Source organism: Zea mays, chromosome 3 (genome assembly GCF_902167145.1).
Source record: "Zea mays cultivar B73 chromosome 3, Zm-B73-REFERENCE-NAM-5.0, whole genome shotgun sequence".
Taxonomy (NCBI): Eukaryota; Viridiplantae; Streptophyta; class Magnoliopsida; order Poales; family Poaceae; genus Zea; species Zea mays.
Genome location: NC_050098.1, coordinates 174766326 through 174774706, shown reverse-complemented (window position 1 = coordinate 174774706; position 8381 = coordinate 174766326). Strand labels below are relative to the sequence as shown.

The 8381-nt window shown below is 42.9% G+C and overlaps 1 pseudogene across 1 annotated transcript; it reads right to left on the bottom strand.

Annotated features, from left to right (window-relative positions):
* Positions 1-2121: 2121 nt before the first annotated feature.
* Positions 2122-5638, bottom strand: LOC100383123 (LOC100191796-like pseudogene; annotated as a pseudogene). Its single transcript, NR_159461.1, has 4 exons — positions 4414-5638; positions 2990-3112; positions 2692-2871; positions 2122-2346 (listed from the first exon to the last, which is right to left on the bottom strand). The product of NR_159461.1 is annotated as a protein-like pseudogene (transcript).
* Positions 5639-8381: the final 2743 nt, after the last annotated feature.

Sequence of the window (8381 nt, the reverse complement as noted above, 5' to 3'; positions counted from 1 at the left end):
TCTTGCCTCCATGCTGCTCAAGGTACACATCCTTGCCCTTGTCATGTCTGAAGGGGCGAAGAGGGTCATGGTCATCTCCTCCTCCTGATGGGGTGACATTATTTGTCCGCACCATCCTGCACTGGCAACTGAAACGCTGCACGAGAATTAGAAAAGATAAGCAAGAGCAGCAAAGCAGTAGATAAGTATAGAAATAGGAAATATTTGCTACCTCGGCATGTCTCTCAAGAGAAAAACCAGGTAGGAGGGGAGTCTCGCAAGCGGGCACATAGGTACACTGAAATGATATAAGAGGTGAGCACGTATTAGTCACATTGTCATAAGTATATGAAATGTGAGTAAATACATACACAGAGACATAATGCACGAAATCTGAGAGATTGGCCTGAGATTTGTAAAGATGGAGGTCAAACAACACAAAAAGGAGAGCCATGAACGTTTACATAAAATATGAATAGAAATATCAAAAACATATAAAAGATGGAAGGAGAGCCATGAACTGACAATGTATCATAAAAACCTATTGACGTTGGCATAAATATGTATACAAAATAGCATAAAATAGGGTCGTCGATCCGCCACCACTCGCCGCCTAGGGAAGTCCATCCTCGTCAGTCATCACTCACGCCTAGGGAAGGCCAGCATCGTCGCGGGAGGGGGGACGCCAGCGGGCGCCACTCCGGGCCACGCGCGAGGAGCTGACATCGTGTGTGCGCCTTTAAGATCCACCGCCGCATGCGCTCCTCCAAGATCCGCCGCCGCTGCTGGCGAAGCCTACCGCGCCTCGCGTAACCGTCGTCACCACCGGGCCTAGGGTGCGCCGCCGCCGCTCGTCCGGTTCGGGAGCGCTGTATGTGTTTGGTCGTCCGTCATAGGAGCGTCGTCGCTGGTCGCCTGCCTCGGCGCGCCACTGCCGCTAGCCCCCGGGATTGCCGCCACTCGCACACCTGAGGAAACCACCGCCGCCGCTCGCTCGCACGAGGGAACCGCCACCACTGATAAAACCTAATCCCTGGCGGCCTGGGTGCCTTTTTTATAGCCGTCTGAACCTGGTGTGGCTGAGGGAACCGCCACCACCGATAAAACCTAATCCCTGGCGGCCTGGGTGCCTTTTTTATAGCCGTATGAACCTGGTGTGGCTGAACCGGATGGCACCGTTGAGCGAGGACTTTCTCTAGTTCTTGGAAGTCCAGGTATATATATATAGGGACGAACTAATGGAAGCCCAGGGCTTCCATTAGGACCGAGAAGCCCCAGCCAATTAGACGGACCCGGGCAGCGCTCAGGTTTGCTCGTCGGTTTCCTGGTCTGGTTGAACCACAACGTAAATCATAAGCCAACAAAACGTAAACGCGTTTGTATTTTAGCGTAAAAGGTATATGCGATAAAATCGCGAACCATAACTCAAGGTTCCCAAAAATATTGCATGGCATGCACGTAAGCAGAAACGCGAGGCATAAATATGTATATAAAACAGCGTAATTGAGTACAAACTTTAGCGTAAATCTTAGATCTATTTCGTAACGGCGAATGAGGCTCGAAAATTACGGCGTGAAAATCACGAGCGTACGATCGTGCGCGGGTTCTAGCTCAGTCAGATTTTGGCGTAAAACATGAACCGAAACAGCGTAAATGAGTATGAATTTTAGCGTAATCGTAGATTTGTTTCCTAACGACGAATGGGCCCGAAAATTATGGCGTGAAAATCGCGAGCGTACGATCGTGCGCGGGGTTTGGCTCAGGCAAATTTTTGCGTAAAACATGAACCGAAATAGTGTAGATGAGTATGAATTTTAGCGTAAATCGTCGATCTATTTCGTAACGGCAAATGAGGCCTAAATTATAGCATGAAAATCGAGAACGTCCGTTTGCGGGAAAATTTTGTACATCGCGCAGATTTCGACGTAAAACGTGAACTAAAACTACGTAAATAAGTAAAAACTTTAGCGTAAATCATCAATCTGTTTCATAACGGCGAATGAGGGTCGAATTACGACATGAAAATCACTGGTCGAGCATGCACAGGTTCTGTCTCGAACGGATTTCAACATAAAATGTGAACTAAAACAGCGTAAATGGGTACAAGTTTTAGCGTAAATCGTTGATGTCCATTTTGACTTTCATAAAAGCTCTACATTTTTTTCATTGATTTTCTATGCATTAACAAAATAAGTATTTCTAAGCTTTACAGAAAAACATAATACTTGTTAAACTATATAAGGATCGTTAAATTATAGAAGGATCATGATAGATACGTCTAATTGTTGCATGTTGTGTCCTAAGATTGGATAGTCTTCACCAGAATTGTTAGTTGCATGAAATGACCTCAGTCACAGGCCTTCACAGCTGCAAGAAAGAACGGAAAATCATGAATTAGAAACAAAAATGAGTAGTTTCGATCACAACCAAGCATTGTTCAATGAATCACCAATTCCGTTAGCTCACATGTAATATAGTAGCTTCAATAGAAATAATTTTACCTACAAAAACGAGTAGTTTCGGCTACTAATGAGATAATTTTACCTATTAATGAATTGTTATATATGCATGTTTTTCATAAGTGATTTAATAAACTGATGGAACTTTATTGACATAAAATCATTTAGCACTTGACAAACATCACTGTCTACTATCCATTTATAGTGTTAAAATGAATCCCTTAGCAGTTATAAGTAATGCCGAGGAACTTACCTAAAGGTTCTGCCTTCCGGTGTGCCAACCAACAGCAACGCATACCCTCCATGAAGGGGAATTGGGCTGGTATCCCAAAATCACAGGAAAACGGACTGGCACTGAATCTGGATTCCATCGGATAGAGGGGAAATCCAGATTCCATCATGGTTTCTTCTTGTCTGGATGAACCTGCCTCGCCTGCAACATGAACAACAACCACCAATATGAGGAGAAACCATCTCTAAACACACGGCAAGAGACAAGGGTGCATAGGCAACACCATATCGACGACGTAGTAATTAACCTGTCTCCTTACCATCGAGGCACTCTACTCCTCGCATCCATGTGCACTCACTGAAGTAGAGTTTGGTGAATTTTTGAACAATAGCAACACAAACATATCATCATCCAGCAACTCTACTCCATCTCCAACATGTTCCTGTTCATATATGCGACCAAAATTTATGCACAACTTTCAACTTCATGCTAAGAAGTACAACCAAAAGACCAAGCGCCATAACATGATTACTAGCTGAATGCTTAGATTTTCAATCATAAAGTTTAGTTTGGAGAACAATTGTTGTTGTAATTTTTAGTATGTGCTGGCAAAGAAGAAAACATGGGAAATCAAGCATTGAACTACGCCACTGACTGTATCTGAACCGAGCAAAATACCATTTGGATATGTGTTTATGCAATATGACATTGCTATGTTGGTATTTTTTATTTATATACAGTGCCTCTTTTTTATGCATTGATCTTGGATTCATAGTGCAACAAAGCCTTTTCATGTAATACTACTATAACGTAGCCTGGATTTACTAAAAATTAAGGCATTAAAAATCCAATGTCGGGCAAATAGAAACCATGTGATTGGCCTGTCTCCTAAGAAATAGCTAATGGGTGGAACAGAACATGAAACCACAGCAGCACAACTGCCTTTCCATTAGAAGAAACTGTAAAAGTCTAGGAACCAAATGTTCAACATATTACAGCTTTTAATTTTTCAGGTGAATTCATATAAGAACCAAATATATAAAATGGTCGTTCCCTCAAAGACAATAAAATAACTTCCATACAAGTAATCTAGATCCATAACATAAATAAAGGCTATTATATTGTGATTTTGCTTCTACATCAGAAAAATAAAATTGCTTTGTGATTACAAAGCATCAAAATGAAAATTAAAGAGTAAGCAAAAAAATACCAGGGCAATTAACACCAATGATCCCCGTTAGGGCAAAAAAAGTGAAAGATGGAGCCCCCAAAAAAATCTTCATGACCATTACATATTTAAGTAGAAACCATAAGTGCTCCAACAACACAGTTAAAAAAACACATCTATTAATCACAAAATTATTTAAGAATGGATTTGGAAAGCCAGGTAATTAGTTATAGACCAAGCACTAGTGTGGCCATATATATATATATATATATATATATATATATATATATATATATATATATATATATATATATATATATATATATATATATATATATATATATATATATATCTGTTCAAGGTAAACCAAGAAGTAGAATATTGCACAAACTAATTATCCTAGGGATTGTCAAGCAACAGCAGAACATTCAAATGATAACAAGAATTTTGCAGATGACCGTTATGATATAGCAAGCATAAGTAGGAATCCTGATCAGTCTCACCAAATAATGCAATATGAGGTTATTCATTATCAATGCAGGTAACTGATATTGCAAGGCCATGAAAGAAACTACCTTCTCTTTCCTCATATATCAGAGATTATGACAAACGCCTAAATTACCTACAAGTGAAAGATAAATTTATTTGGCAGGGTGAATAGTGCCATCTCTAGTAAAATGAATTATGTAACCCTAGAATCAACATGAACACTCGCTGATGCACAACATTCTAAATTAGGTCTACTGGGGTGGGGGGGTTGCAAGCAACGCGGATCCGGGCGCCGCCGGGGGCACGGCCCTGTGCTTGCCAGATCCAGCTACCGCTGCCCGCTGTCCTTCTCCTTGACTTCCGCTGTAGCCGCCGGAGAAGTGGGCAGTGGAGGCCTGGCGGGGAGGCGGGGCAGCGCGCGGCAGCTGAAGACGGTGGGGAAAGGGTGGTCGGCTGCTCGGGCAGCGCTCGCCCGTGGCAGCCATAGGGGCAGTGGAGGACGGGCGGCGGCACGAGGTGGCTGGTGGTGGTCGCGGCTCTTGCCCGGTGGCTCGACCCACACCTTGGTGCGGCCGGGGCTGGTTCCGGTGCCGCGCCGCTGCGCCGGCCTCCCCTCCGTCCCTGCCCCTGCTGGAGGAGCCATTCGCGTAGGTAACGACGGGCGCGCCGCCGCGGATCAGACGACCACACAGTGCTGGGCTGCCTACCTGGGCATTGGGAACCGGTGGCTGATACGGGTGGGATGGAAGAAACAAGAAGGCGAATGCGGGGAAGGGTACGAGTCAGTAATTAAATGGAGCAGGCGGGGAGATCCGGAGGGGAGGAGGGAGCAGGACAAGGGGGCAAGGCAATGCGAAGTTACTTATGAACACAAGAGCAAGAGCCAGCGGTGAATGAGAGAGCTCAGCCTCAGCTGATGATGCGCCGAGAGGTGGCGGATGGAGAAGACGCCCTGTGCTTGCTAGATCTAGCTACCGCTGCCCGCTGTCCTTCTCCTTGCCTTCCGCTGTAGCCGCCGGAGAAGTGGGCAGTGGAGGCCTGGCGGGGAGGAGAGGCAGCGCGCGGCAGCTGAAAACGGTAGGGAAAGGGCGGTCGGCTGCTCGGGCAGCGCTCGCCCATGGCAGCCATAGGGGCAGTGGAGGACGGGCATGGTGGCCGAGCGGCACGAGGTGGCTAGGAGGCGCGGCCGGCAGTGGGGGCCTAGTGGTGCACGGAGACGACGACGAGAGGTGGGGGCGATGGCGACTGTGGATGTGGATGGACCAGAGCGGTTTAGGTTTTTGCGTTGTTGATGGGGATGGGATGGGGTGGAGGTGGACGGTGGATTCGTGGGCCGTGCGGGGGTTCGGTTGTATAGAATTGGTGTGGCTGGACCAGAAGTTGAACTAGGGCTTTCTTTGGAATTGAGAGCCTAGGACTCTTAATATATATACTATGTAAGTGCTCGTGCGTTGCAACGGAACCGTATAATAACACGATAACTTATGTACATGTGTGTTATATTTGTATGCCCGTGCGTTGCCACGAAAGTCAAAATTTATTACTCCTTCTGTTCTAAAATAGTAATCATTTTAGGAAATTAGTGAATTCAAACAATAGTGATGTATATGTTTTATAGTTAGATACCCGTGTGTTGCTACTGTTTCTATATATAGCACACAGGTAGACATTATAGCCTTTGATGATTCATTCACGCACTCCATGTACATGCACAAGTTTTAGTAAAATATATAAAGACTCTTAAATTCTTGATGCAATAGCTCAAAGCATAACAACTTAGATCTCCGTGGAGATGTATGATACATGCAAGCAATAGACCAGGCAACCATCAAAACAGCTTAATACTGATAATATTTCTCAATTGGAGCTACAACAGCTACACAATCATGGAACAACGAGGCACATGCAAATGCTCAGCCACAGCAACCACGGGCTTTGGAACAACATCATTGTCATTATTGTCTTCAAAAGAAGGATTTGATCTGAAATCCAAAGTAAAGAAAAGAAAACATTGTTTAAGGTTCATGATTGTGTGTGGGAAGTGGATTGGGATGAAATAATGGAAACCTCAGAAAAAATCAGTACTTTTGTAGAACCTCGATCTTACAAAGGCAGATCCTCTACATAATAGATAAATGAGAACAACCTCTGAAAAAATTATACTACAATGAACAAAAATGAGAACAAAGATAAAAATCTCACCATCTAAATTTTTCTACAATGCATTTCTGACCAAACAAAGCTCAAATAGACATTGATTCCTAAAAGGAAAATTAGAATTCTTCTAGTTCCAGACTATGGGGTAGGACTCTACCTAGCAAGAAGAGACAGTGCAAGTGCAAAAGTATCAGTATCATGTACAATGCTGCTTAGTTTAGCCTATTACATAGAGGCATGCAAGTGCAAGATCAACAATGTATGTATTAGTCTGTTTCTCAATAGCTCAAATGCTCAATATGACATAAGTCAAGAAGTATTCAAGGCAAGGCAAACCTTCTTCTCTGATAGTACCTTTGGTTGCTTGCAAAAGTCTAATGTATTTGGAAGGTCCATATACATCCCTTTGAAGAACATGCAAATATAGGATAGAAAGCTTGGTTAGAAACAATATTTATCCACGCTGAATAATTAATTATCTTCTAACTCATTTCAACTTACCATTTCTGCTTGTAGCCTAGGATAGCCAATTCATTGAAAATACATCTAGGGACCAGGGGTGCATGGCGCACATCCGAGGATCAAAATAGGGATTGCAATTTCTAAAGTGGGGGATCGTTTTACCTGTGCCCTACTGTTGTCGCTGGCTGCTTCTGCCCACCTGCACGGTGCCCCCTGTTGGCTGTTGGCGTGCAGCACCCGGTGGCCAGTGCTTCACGCCGGCAGCCTCCACTGAAACAGACAAAGACAGTTCGCAGAGAACAGGCATTAGAACAGACAACAGGCAAGGCATTAGACAGAGCACTCCTAACAGGCAAGGCATCAGAAGATTCAGAACAGACAAGGCATTAGAACAGACAAGGCATTAGAATCGTGCACCATCCTCGAATGTGGACGCCTACGAGGATGGGAGTTCCAGAAGCATAAGAAAAGACTCAGTTTGTGGATTCCTGCAGCAAACTGTATACCATGGAAGAAATGTGAAAATGCTATGTTAGAACTTTGGTAAGAAAAGAGAAAACATTCAAACTTTATCCCAAGTATGGCCGTTCAAAATTATCAGAATCACAACTACTTTTTCCTAGTTTTTCTTATTAATAGAAAAGCCATTGGTTTAAAGCAAATGTGCAATGTGTAACACCAAACTTACAGGACTGAGCAATATACAGCCTAATAAAAGCTATAAGTAGTTGATTAAGTCACACATGAATATTCAAACTTACAAAGGCTTAGATGTTATTACATGTACCAAATTCATTAACTTGATTAGCGTAAACACAATTAAAAACATCTCTTCCTTGATACCAGACCAGACATCAGTTAACTCTAATGTCCATGAACGTGCCCCCTACAGAAGTACAATTCACAAGACAAAATGGTTTTGGTTTAGTGTCTAATGAAATAACCCCGTGAACAGTATCCTTTTTTTGTTTACACAAATATACTATTGATCCATTTTAAACCTCTGACTGCAATCACAGTTAGCCTAAAGATCTAATGTTTATCCAAAGTGTAGAGGTTCAACTAAAATCATCGTTATAATTACAACAAGCCATGATAGTACCACTTCACTCATTAAGATATGCGTACATTCATTTCTAAAATCTAAAATAGATTTAGAGACACAATATAAGAAGAAAAGTTAAGGATACATAAACCAAGAAGAAAACCAAATTACCATGTAACTGATGCATTCTCACTGTCAAGACTCAAGTATAATTCAATAATATGTAAGAGAAAAATGAAGAATTCATGTACATCGTCACCCTGGATGGTCATCTCACCAATGCTCTAGTGGATAGTACATTGAACATCTGCCATTCAATGGTGGCATGTAGAAGAACCTAAAATTCATAACATCAGAGCTTAAAAACTATAAAAATGTAATGCCCATGTA